Source organism: Mus caroli, unplaced genomic scaffold (genome assembly GCF_978045245.1).
Source record: "Mus caroli unplaced genomic scaffold, Mus_caroli_1 scaffold_2, whole genome shotgun sequence".
NCBI classification, from domain to species: Eukaryota; Metazoa; Chordata; class Mammalia; order Rodentia; family Muridae; genus Mus; species Mus caroli.
In genome coordinates, this window is record NW_028227257.1 from 31,927,893 (window position 1) to 31,940,846 (window position 12,954).

The window sequence follows — 12,954 nt, forward strand, 5'->3', positions numbered from 1 at the left end:
GAGGTGACTTTGGGCAAAGAGTCCTTAAGGACCAGAACTTTATGAATTCTGGATGTCATTATTCCACTGCATAGCTCCCTCCATTATAAGCATCACTGTTGCCAAGCTCCTGTGTAACTACAGAGAGTTGGGTGCCAAAGGAGAAACAAGTGGCTCCCAGGAAGCATACACAAACACGTTGCAGTGGAACATTCTGAAGTTGATGCTTGGAAGACCTCTGAGTAGGGCCCGTCACTCCATGCTAGAGCATGCTTGCTTTGTAAACAGCAGACACCAGAGTGGCTGTGAAAACAGCTTAGTCAACAAAGTTCTTGCTATGTAAGCAACAAATATCTCGGGTTTGATCCTTAGCACCCATGTCAAAAGCTGGGCAGGCTGGTGCACTGGAAAAGGGATACAGGAAAGTCCCTGGGGCTCACTAGCCAGCCAACCTAGCCTAAGTGGCCAACCCTGGGTCAAAATGAGAGACCTTGTCTTAAAAAACAGAGTTGAAGGTTGGAGAGATGGCTCAGAAGTTAAGAGCACTGACTGTTCTTTCAGAGGTCCTGATTTCAATTCCCACCAAACACATGGTGGCTCACAACCATCTATAATGGGATCTGATGCCCTCTTCTCGTCTGTCTGAAGACAGCTACAGTGTACTCATACACATAAAATAAATACATAAATCTTAAAAACAAAACAAAACTAAACACAGTTGGTAGGTGTGAGGAACAACACTGAGGTTGACTTTTTTGACCTTCATGCGCGTGCGCATGCACACACACACACACACACACACACAGATACACAAGCATACACACACACACACAATGATACATACATATACATATTTACACATATACACAACAGGGACACCTGGTAGAGGCCTGCACCATCTTTTCTTCCAGGTTGAATTTCCTTGACTAAGGCTCTGCTAATAAGCTGTGTTCATTGGCTGAAGGTGTCTCCTAGATGGGTCAGTTCCCCAGCACTCTGACCATTTCACCCATTAAGAGCAGCACCTCTTTTTCTAGAAAATGCTCTTGGGCAGATAAAATGATTCTGGCTGTAAGCAGGCCTTTTGGTGGCTGACCACATTCCCCTGTCACTTTCTTTCCCCTGACATGCTTTGGGATCGTTTTCCATATAAATAACGGGCTCTTTCCAGGTGTGGAAGTACAGCCACTACACTAAGGAGTAGGTGTATCTCTGTGAGTCTGAGGCCCAGTCTAGTCCAGATATTGAGTTCCAGGAGATCCAAGGCTACGTAAAAGACCTTTTCTCACCTCACCGAAAAAATAAAAATAAAAAATAAGAAATAATTTAGATCTTAACGTAGGTTTGGGATATCCTGAACTAGGCCATTTACCTTCCTCCCAGAAAATGGGATGATGCCCAATACAATCTATCTTTTCCTCTCCATTCACTTTCTAATTACAGAGATTATAGATATGATCCTATCCTGGGTATAGTATAGTGTACAAGGTCATTATCATCAAGTCACTGAGTAAAATGTACTGTCTGACCTACATGGCCATCTCCTCCAGAGTGACACCAGGCTGCAAAGCACAGGAAGTGACACCCACTGGCAATCTGTGAGGCTGTTCTGAACCCCTGTCCACATGGTCTAACCCTCTCAGGGTTCTACCCATCAGTTTGTTGCTTGAGTTCCTAGGTGTTAGAAGAACAAGTCAGTCAACTTTCACTTCCTCATCTGCTTTTTAAAAAGGGGAGTTTATAAAATCTGCCTTCACTTCAAATGCCCTTGATATCATAAAGATAACTGGAGAAATCTCTCTAAGGTTTTTGACCCAGCCAGAGGGAGCTGGATGAATCCAAGGGAGAGGACCATCTAGCATATGAGTATGATATCTTCCAGACAGCATCTTTAATCACAGCCTACGTTGCCAGTGATACCCTCATGCTCACAATTCCCAAAACATTTTGCCCTTAATAACTCTAAGCTTTTAAATTCCTGTCCCTTGGCAAACCCATTTTGAATGAATGATGTCCTCTGGTAGCCATTAGCTGCCCCTAAAGACCATGGGGTGTCAATGGTCTCTCTATCTTGACAGCCAGGATGTTTTGTTCTCAGAAGCTGACAGTAAGACATGGTAGTGTTTTGTTTTGTTTTGTTTTGTTTTGTTTTGTTTTGCTTTGTTTTGTTTTTGAGCCATTAGGGGGCAAACCTCCTGTAGGTGGTTTCAGAGACCAAGGGAAAGAAAGCTTCAGGAAAAGGCCTGGGAGCCAAGGTTCACCTTAGCAGCAGTCATGATATAGGGGCTCATTCCTGCGGAAGACTAAGGAGTTGGGTGCCCTTCCTGTAAAAACTCCTGTCAGCAGTCCCTGAAGTGTAGACACAGAGACAGAGACATCAGAATTGTTCAGGTGTGACTCTAAGGCCAAGTTTTAGGAAGAAAACCCTCTGGCTATTAAAGCAAAATGATACTCCTCTGGTCTCCAAGCAAGCTAGCAAACAAGCAAGTGATATGATCATTTTTGCCCCCACCCTACCCCTTTTTTGTCCTGTTAAGAGGAGTTGTGATCCAGGGAATGGCAGACTGTGGGCAGAAACTCTTAATCCTTGGCCTTGTCCATCACAACTTAGTCACATACTATGCACTAGGGTTCCAGTCTGGGGCTGTAGAATCTGATGGAGGTACAGGACGGATGGACAGTATGACAAAAGGGTGCTAGCCTGGGACAGGCAGGATTGGGTGGAAAGGTTACAGGCAGGTCCAGCAGGGCTCAGACGCTGTATAGAGATCCTGGAACCAATGGGCCCTTTAGTACCTGGCTCTGCCTGCAGCCGGCCCATGGCAAATACAGGCTATCAAAGCCTTCAGCACTCCTGAATGGGACAAAGAAAAGGCGCATTAATGATTAACTCTGCTAAAAGCTCCGGCTTTTGTATTCCCATGGTGCCTGGCCTATCTGCCTGCCATGTGACCGGCTCTGGCCATTTTCTCGCAGATTGGGGAAAGCTAGTGAGCAAACACAGGTGGTTCGGAGTCGCCTGGCTGTCAGGGACAACCGCGGGCAACATCAGCTATGCCTGGCGAAATTAGCTGTTCTGTTTGCCTCCAATTTCGCTTCCTGGTGCTCTTACTTTCTAAGTCGAATGTCATTTTGCCCTTATTTTCCACTATTCACAGGAGATGCAGAAAAAGGCGGCAAAGCCCCCGCCCCACAAAAAGGGAAAAGGAGGCACACAGCCTCGTGTTCTTTGAACTCTGCAATAACGTTTGGTGATCAAATGCAAAGGCCGGGTAAACTAATTAAAACCCCTCAGGTCTTTAACTCCCTGCAAGAGCAAATTGATTCTTCTCAAAGGGAATTATTTTAGTGATCCTGACCAAATACGCAAGCCACATCAGTGACGTCATAAGCCTGCTAGTGTGGACCTCAGCTGAGTACCCTGTGGTGCAGGGGCCACGGCAAGTGCCCACTGGTGAAATCTCAAAGCTGGATAGAATGCCGCTGGAGCTTCACCTTGTCAGTTTGTGGTTCAGTGTCAAGGTCCCTCTAGTGGCATTTTTTGTTTTGTTTTGTTTAAATTCATTTCTTCCTTGGCCCACAGCAGACAGACTTTCTTTTTCTTGTTCAAATATTTATATGCGTGTAGTATTGCACGCTGCTTCCATTGCTCACAATCGCAGCCATAAAGCATAGATTATCAGCTCAATGAGATAAAGGCCCTTTAAGTCAACACCAGAAATGAGCAGAAAATGAAATAAAGTTATAAAAAGGAGAGCATCAGTGTCTACAATGGGTGTGTCAGTCTGCAGGGACTCAAGCCATTAGTTAGCTACAAGAAGGGAGCCATCTTATTTACACCAACAGCCCACAGAACTTCTTAGCAGCCTTTCATATTTAAATACACCATTCCCATTTAAAACAGGGGACATGAAGAAAAGGGGGAGGAGAAGGGGGGGGGGGGAGAAGGAAGGAGGAGGAAGAGGAGGGAAGAGGAAGAAAGGTGGTCTGGAGTCGAGGCATTTGTTCAAAGGTTTCCCAGGTGCTTCTATGCTGCCCTCTGCTTCCAGGACCCATCGCCATAGAAAAGACTCTTGCAGCCTTAAGGTTAAGCATTGTGATGAATTCGTGATGTTTTTACGAATGAGACCCAGTGGTGTTGATTCTGCACTTTCCCATAGTTCCTAGGCTTTTGGTTGTGTGATGAAGATTGTATGGCCACAGATCTCAGCTGCAGGGGAGACTTGGTTATCCTCATGTGTATAATAAACCCAGTGTGGATCATTAACAACCACAACTAGATAATTAATTCTGGGGTGTTGTTTGGTTTCTTGTTGTTATGTGGAAGGATACTAAAAGACAATTCCTTTCCCCTTGTAGGTGCTTACAGACTAATGCTCATGCTACAGAGAACAGAAAAACTATAATTAAACAAAAGTCAAATTTATTCTGCAGGTATGTGGAACCTGACTGTGAAACTCACATATAAGGACAATCTCAGCTTCTGGCTTGTTGTTCCCAGGCCATTTCCTTCATTGTCTTTAGTTATTTAAATCAAAAGTTGGTTCCAAACAAAGGCCGAAGTATAGATAAATGTTTAGCTAGAGTCACCAAGAAAGTGTGTGGAAAGTGTGTGTGTGTGTGTGTGTGTGTGTGTGTGTGTGTGTGTGTGTGTGACAGAGAGGGGGAGGAGGAGGGGGAGGAGGAGGGAGAAGGAGGGAGGGAGGGAGAGAGAGAGAGAGAGAGAGAGAGAGAGAGAGAGAAACACTGCCATCAAACAACAGGATCTCATTAACACCCATAAAAACTCACCAACTATGCCTGAACAGTTTGAGCTGCATCCTAAGCTGAGCTGCAGCCTAGGCTGTACGCTCCCTCCCTATAAGAATTGAAAGCAGGATAGGAAATTCAGTTCAGGGGTAGCTTGCTCCAGAACTTGAGTTGGGTCTATAATTTTCTCCACAAAGTAAAACAGAATTGAAATTATAAAAAAGGATTCACTGACCAGGAGAGAAGAAAAGAAATTTACAACAGAGAACCAGGAGGGAAATCCTCAAACACCTACAAACTAAATGATAGCCCAAATAATACATTCACTGGTCCAGCTAAGAAAAAAAAAATCAAGCTAATGAAAGTCAACTTAAAAAAAAAAAGAATAAAAGGAAATACATCACATCAACATTTATTGTGCTCAGCTAAGGCATTGTGAAGCTGGGTAGTATAATCCTAAGTGTGTAAATTAAGACAGATTAAGACCACAAGTCAGTAGTAATAAGCTCTTATCCTCCTGAACCTAGAAGAAGAAAAGCAAATAAGCAACTAACATGTAGAAGGAAAGAAGTCAGTGAAGGGAACAGCAATAGGATTTTACCAATTTTTATTAGCAAAACAGAACATTTTTTTTCTTGGGAAAGGCCAGGTAAACTGACAGACCAAGCAATACACAGGCATAAAAAGAAGGCCACACATTACTTATATCAGGAATAATACAGGAGACACTACTATAGACTATGCAGACAACAACAAAATACACACAGAAAATAATTAGTATAATTCTACATATCGACAGGGCAGCTTTAATGAAATAGACAACTTCTTGAAAAGCACAGATGATCCACTTATCTACTATAGGACATAATTTTAAAGCCTCATCATAATGAAGAACAGTGGGACTTTTTACTAACTGACCCACCCCAAAGAAATCTGCACTCTAGAATGGGGCCAGATATTTAAAGAGGAGATGACATACTTTCTATACAATCTCTTCTAGAATATAGAGGAGAGGAAATTCTTGCCAATTTCTTATATGAAGTTAGTATAATCTGACACCGAAACTAGACAGACAATTTAAAACGAAAATTAAAGATCAATATCTCACTAAATACAGACAAAAGTTCTTTAGCAAAATTTTAGCAAGAGGAATTCTGTAATGTATCAAAAGTTAGATACCATGGCCAAATGGGATTTGTTTTGTAGCTGCAAGGCTGGTTCAATATTGAAAATCAATTAATGTAATTCACCTTTTTAAATGGCTAAGGGAGAAAATCCTCACAATCATATAAATCTACAGAGTAAGTACTTACCACAGTTCAATACCGATGCATGACTAAGAACTCTCGGAAAGAGGCCCAGAAAGTTGGCTGAGTGATTAAAAGTGTTTGCTACTCTTGGAAAGGACCAAAGTTAAAACTGCAGGATCTACCTCATATGTCTCACAAATGTAACTCCAGCACCATGGGATCCTCTCCTGGCCTCCAAAGGCACCTGTACACACAGACTACCCTCCTAAACACACACACACACACACACCACATACCACATACATACACACACAGACACACACCACACATACACACCACACCACACACACACACACACACACACACACACACACCACATATCCCAGAACACACACAAAACACATACACACATCACATACCACATCTCTGTCTCTCTTCTCTCTCTCTCTCTGTGTTTCTCTCTCTCTCTTTCTCTCTGTGTCTCTGTCTGTCTGTCTCTCTCTTTCACACACACACACACACACACACACAGAGAGAGAGAGAGAGAGAGAGAGTAAATACAAATCTGAAAAGAAAACTTGGAAAAGTGTAGTTGAAAACAGACTCAGCTTGCTAAAGACCGTTTGTAGAAACACACACCTGACTCTATGTTTTGTGATAAACCTTTGAACATCTCCCCTGTGGTTGAAAACACAGGGAATGTTCATGTCCCCATCCATTTCTACCATGGCACTGGAACTTCTTACCAGTTTAATACGGCAAGAAAAGTAATGAAACACATATTTACCAGAAAGAAAGAGCAAAACTTTTTGTTTCTTTGACATAATCATTTCTATAGAAGATTTCAAGGAACTTACAGGAAATATCTTAGTGAGTAAATGAAGGCATGGCACAAGAACAACATGCAAGGATTAGTTATAGTTCTCTATTCTAGCAGTGACACATAGGCACTGAAATTAAAACGTAGTAGCATTTATCAGTTCTAGAAAGGAAAGAAGGAAGGAAGAAGGGAAGGAGGGAAGGAAGGAAGGAGGGAAGGAGGGAAGGAAAGAGGGAAGGAAGAAGACTTATGTATACTACATAGAGTGGCACATGTTGTAATTTTAGCCCTTGGGAGATAGAGATAAGTTGATTAATTTAAGGCCAGTGTGGGCAACATAATGAGAGCATGTTTAACAAAAGGAAGTAAGGGGAAAAAAGAGGAAAGGAATTGAGGAATTTAATTAAACAAGTACTAGGTATCTATGCTACCAAACCCATAATGCTGATATGAAGGAACTAGTTAAGACTTAAAAGAAGTAGAGAAAATATACTATGTTCATGGATTGGAAGATTAAATATAAAAATACCAATTTTCTCCAAGTGTACATACAAGATTAATATAGTCATCAAAACTCCAGAGAGATTTTAAGTAATATTTCTCTAAAATTGGCTTTGAAAGGGCAAGGTAAATAAAAATAACCTAAATTTTCTTTAGAAAAATAAGAGGAAGAATCAGTTTTTCATATTTCAGTAACTTACTACGTGACTGCATTTGACACAGTTACAAAGGTTATCAGTGGAGGAAGACATCACTGAAATATCTGGACATCTCGGGGCAAATTGTGACCTAAGTTTTAAGTCTTAGACAAAAATTAACTTGAAATGGATTACTGACTTACATGTAAAATTACAACACTTTTCGAAGAAGACATAAGGCAGGCTTTCAGAGATGAGGCAAAGGTTCTTAGATTTTATACCCAAAGTATAATCTGTAAGAGAAAAAAACATCAAGGTAGGCCACACTGGCCTCATCTGCTCTGAATCTTTCTAATATAAATAGTCATGGAAGTTGTATGTAGATGCGTTTGTGTTAAAATTTGCTTCAGAATCAGAGTGGGATCTCTGGGACCTATACCAAGCCCATTTGCCTTCATTCTGTATTTTGTTTCTTTGATTAAATGATAATGATTTTCACTTTTTGCTTAATACTACATTCTTAAGCTACTTATATAGGGTATCAGTGATACAACAGGCAGTGCATGTTATTACTAGCTCTTTCTTCCTGGTAGGGCCTGCACAGTTATTCCGTGTTAAGAAGCGGTGGGATGTGACCTACTTACTGCTTACCATCACATGGAAGGGAAGATTTCAAGTGTCTCACTTATTCCCATCACATCACTGTCAGAGCAGCCTCTCAGATTTACATAAGGAAGTACAATCATGATGATTCAAATAATTTATAACTCAGGTCCAATAATTCTGTGTAGGTGATCAGTTAAAACAGTTTAAAGATGAAATTGACCCAAATAATTGATAATTTTTTAATAATGTGAGCAACAATGTTATGGAAGGAATTCGTTTGACTCTTGTGGAATGGGCCTGTATGACTTTTCTTAATGTAATTAGTAAACAAACTATTATTAAGATTAAAAAAAAAGAGAGAAAAAACATCGTTAAACATTGTAAAGATTGCAACTTACGCTTGGTGAAAGACTCTGCTGGAGAATGCATTACAAACCACTTATTGAATGATGACTTAGACAAAGAATATATACAGGGCTCTCCAATCTCAGCACAAGAAGCCCCCCAAACATTCCTGTTAGAAAAGTGGGCGTGGAGGGCCATCTCGTAGCCGAGGTTATGAATATTAAATACAAGCACATGCAAATATAATCAGGACTGAGGGAAACCATCAGGCATTGAGGATGCTAACAAAAACCAGAATGAGAAATAGTAACAGTATCTAATACCAGCAAGGAAGTAGAGAAACTGCATCTGAGGTTGCTGGTAAGAAAGTCAAAAAGCACAGCTAATCTGAAAAACAGCTGGACAGTTTATTCTAAAAGAAATGTGGGGGTGGAGAGGTGGCTTAGTGGTTAAGATCACCTGTTTTTCTTGCAGAAGACCTATACAACCATGTGTAACTCCACTTCTGGAGGATCCAGTGCCTTCTTTCTGACCGCCACAGGCATGAGGTATGTGCATGGTGCACTTAAATACATGCAAGCAAAACAAGTACACACCAAAATTAAAATAAATAAATATTAAATAATAAAAAAGTAAACAGGTCACCACCTATGATCAGCAGTTGAGTTCTTAGACATTTCTGCCCAAAGGGATGAAGGCTTAATAGATACAACGTGATAAATTGTATCATAGGATACTACCTGGCAATGAAAAGGAAAACAGGCAGTGCTGGAAAAAAAAATATATATATGCCAAAATATATAAACTAAAACCATTGATGATTTCCAAAGAACTATATGAAGCATAAAAAAATACAATAATGTGTGATTCCATATACACAACATTCTTCATATGTAAATAAAAGAAACGGAGGACAGTTTAAAAGCTGCTAGTGGTTAAGAAGAAGGCAGGGTGGGAAAGAAACTGGTAGCTGTGACAATTTGTAGTGTCCTTTGTTTCTTACTGTGTCTTCTTTATGCCTCATCCAGGTAGTGTGCATTTTCTCCTGAACTGCTACCTAAGTAAGGGCATTTCTTAGTATTCAAAGCAACTTTGAGGATGGTTGAGGCTTCTTCTAGGCACAGGGAGTCCCACACCTTCATAGCCAACATAACAGTGGGGCTCTTGTGAGCCCCACAAAGGGTTGTGTTCCCAAGGGGAGCCTGCTTCCTTTGTGAAAGTGTGGGGAGGGAAGCGATATGGTGTTAATCAATACACCCAGTGATAAATGTTTATCTTGAGCAGAAAGCAAATAAAGGCGGGTTAGCGAGACCTTTATTGCCTGCTGTGGAGTCAGATCCACCTCCAGCAGCTGGAGTCTTTTCTAGGTCACGCAGCAGAAAAGTTGAACAACCGTTTTAATTTTTTTTTTCCTGAAGTGCTAGGACGTAGAGGAAGATCTTTGCCAACCTTAATATGTAGTATTTACAGACTCTAAAAGTTGCATGAGCGGTATGTGTTTCTCAAAAGCATAGGATCAAAACTGGAAAACTATGTTAAGATAAGTCCAAGGCATAGATTGAAAGCATGTGGAAGCATTAGTTTTGGTGTTAGGAATTAAGACTAGCCTGAGAGTCTTAGAGATGTGCTCTTAGCTATACCTTTTGGGTTCTTTAACTTTCTAGGGCTCCTCTGGAGAACTGGTTGACACATAACATGTTATGTCCTGCTTCTGAATACCTATCCCAGGTTAGATTATTGGATCTGAAGGCAAGAACGGGAAGCATTTGCAACAAGTTCCCAGCTGCCACTGTTCCTTGTCAAAGGACCCTGCTGTGAGAGTCCTTGTTAGAAGGCATAGTCTCTGGTCCCAGGGTATTCAGTTAGATGTCCTTATACCTGGAGAAATCATGGCTGTTCTTGAGAAGAAGGACACTTACTGTTTCACAATTTTTCTGAGCTGAGCAGAATTGCCAGACAGGTGGGAGTGTGGTTCTGTGTTTGGCAGGAACTGGAGTAGCCCTGAAAGGTCAAAGAGTAAACATCCGGCAGGGTTGCTGTGAGGTAAGGAGACAGATGGACTATCACAGGAGAATGCACCCTTGACATGTGAGACTGTTTGAAATCTTTTTTGAGGATCTTTAAAATTTTACAAAGTTCATCAAGAAAACTAAAGCCATCTTCTTTACCATTTTGGCAAGTAAATCCTACTCAAAAGTCACGCTTGTGTACTATCTTATGTGTGTATATGTATGTTGGTGTATGCATATACACTTGTATTTGTGGAGGTCAGAGGACAGCCTGAAGGAGCCAACTTCATATGGGCCCCAGGGACGACTCAAGTGGTCAAGGCTACCAGGAAACTCCTTTACACATGTCATCATTTTGCTGCCTCAACATTAGCCTCAGAACACATGAAGCTGGAAGTTACCTGGCAGCTTCCAAGGACTCAGTTAACAAAGAATTGTAGAGATGGATTCTGGGAGCATTTTTACTCCCTGCACAATAATAGCACATCCCACCTAAAAACAATCACTATCCCCTGTGCCCACAAACAAGGATCCTAGTAATGAAGGGACTTCCGAGATGAGAGATGTGTTGAGCATAGCCAAGCTTCCTCAACATTCCTGGATGAGATGTGACTGTCCTTGAGCTAAGATTCAGTATGAACTTCAGGGGGATCAGTGGGAAGCAGCTTTTAGGGTAGGTAGGGATCAAGGGTAGATTTTTTTGTTAGCTATAGAAATAGGGAAGGTAGAGGAAGCAGAGCTTGGCAGAGAGCACACTGAGCTGTGCTGCAGCTCACAAGAGGCAATTATAAATGGCTCTGTGATTGAATCCAACTGAAATGTGTGTGTGTGTGTGTGTGTGTGTGTGTGTGTGTGTGTGTGTGCGCGCGCATGAGCGCGCACAGGCATGTGCGAGTGTATGTGTGCACGAGGGTGTATGTGCTTGTGTGTGCAAGCTTTGTCAGCATTGTCCCATATGTTAACCTTTGATACAGGATGCTTTGGTTAATCTTTGGCTGCAATGAAAGGTCTGACAGAATCAACTGAGAGGAGGAAAGCTCTCCTTTGGCTTATGGATTCAGTGTTTCAGTTCTCATTAGAAAGAAAGAACAGGAAAGTGACTTGGTTCGGATAGCGAGAGTGTGGCAAAGACAGGACATGTGGCAATGGATCAGGAAGCTGATAGGACTCTGCAGTCAGGGGCAGGGATAACCTGCAATGTCTTGCCTCTAGCCATCATCTTCTGCCAGAGAGGTGTCACCTTCAAAGGTGCCACAGCCTTCAAATAAGCACCAGAAGTTGAGGAACAAATATTCAAAAAGCAAGTCCATGGGGGACATTTTAGATGTAAACCTTAACACTGGGCTGCAGGGAAGAGAAGACACTTGGTAGCATCATCTCTGCTTTCCAAGCAAATAAAAAGATCTCTTGCAGAATCCCATAATGATGAAGGGATCCAGCATAAATTGGCTTGCTATGGTTCAAAAGCCTTTATTCCAAATTACAGTTGATTGTGAATACATTCTCTCTCCTGGAATAAGTGAATTAAGAGATAAAGGGAATTCCTTTCAATTTAGGGAAAAAACATGAGTAATTTTTACTGAAATAAATAAGATAAAATATCCACAAGAATTACCACAGATCCTTAAGCAAAGGCTGTTTTTATTTCCATAAATATATTTGCTTTTATATACTAAAGGGGCAGCTTGCCCCCTCCTCCCTCTCTTGCTCTCCTGCTTCTCTTGCTCTTCCTCTTCCCTTCTTGCTCCCTGTCCCCTTGCTATTTCCTAATTCCCTCCCCCCACATGTTCATGGCCAGCCTCTATTTTCTCTTCTCTTCTCTTCTCTTCTCTTCTCTTCTCTTCTCTTCTCTTCTCTTCTCTTCTCTTCTCTTCTCTTCTCTTCTCTTCTCTTCTCTTCTCTTCTCTTCTCTTCTCTTCTCTTCTCTTCCTTCCCTTCCCTTCCCTTCCCTTCCCTTCCCTTCCCTTCCCTTCCCTTCCCTTCCCTTCCCTTCCCTTCCCTTCCCTTCCCTTCCCTTCCCTTCCCTTCCCTTCCCTTCCCTTCCCTTCCCTTCCCTTCCCTTCCCTTCCCTTCCCTTCCCTTCCCTTCCCTTCCCTTCCCTTCCCTTCCCTTCCCTTCCCTTCCCTTCCCTTCCCTTCCCTTCCCTTCCCTTCCCTTCCCTTCCCTTCCCCCCTTCTCTCTCCCTTTCTCTGCCTCTACTACCCTCGTAATTCCCCTCCTCACGCCCTGAATAAACTCTGTTCTATACAATACTGTCATGTAACTGGTCCCTCAGGGGGAAGGAATGCCTTGACATGGGCCTGCTGAAACACTCTCATCCCCCATACTTAACTACATATCCATAGAACATATTCTCTCTCTCTTTGCCTTTTTATAAACACATTAAGCAAGATCTTGGTTATTGATATAAAGGGCTATATTTCACAGCATCCTTTGGATGTAGTCATTCAACTAGGGTCTGACCAGGAAGATCTAAAAAAATAAAAAAATAAAAAAGAGTTATAACAGAAATCTTTTAATGAAAGTCTGTCGATCTGAGCTGGGCACAGTAGCTTCTT

The 12,954-nt window shown here is 41.8% G+C and overlaps 1 long non-coding RNA gene across 5 annotated transcripts in view; it reads left to right on the plus strand.

Moving 5' to 3' along the window:
* LOC147005788 (uncharacterized) overlaps positions 1-12,954 on the plus strand; it is a 105,533-nt gene that overhangs the window by 68,215 nt on the left and 24,364 nt on the right. For 3 of the 5 annotated variants that reach the window (XR_015046061.1, XR_015046057.1, XR_015046059.1), the window contains 2 exons: positions 4,339-4,413; positions 8,862-8,935. The exons of 1 other annotated variant lie outside the window; for it this stretch is intronic. This is a non-coding gene — a long non-coding RNA (uncharacterized LOC147005788). The remainder of the gene's footprint in view (positions 1-4,338; positions 4,414-8,861; positions 8,936-12,954) is intronic. One more of the 5 variants, XR_015046063.1, reaches the window with a different exon arrangement.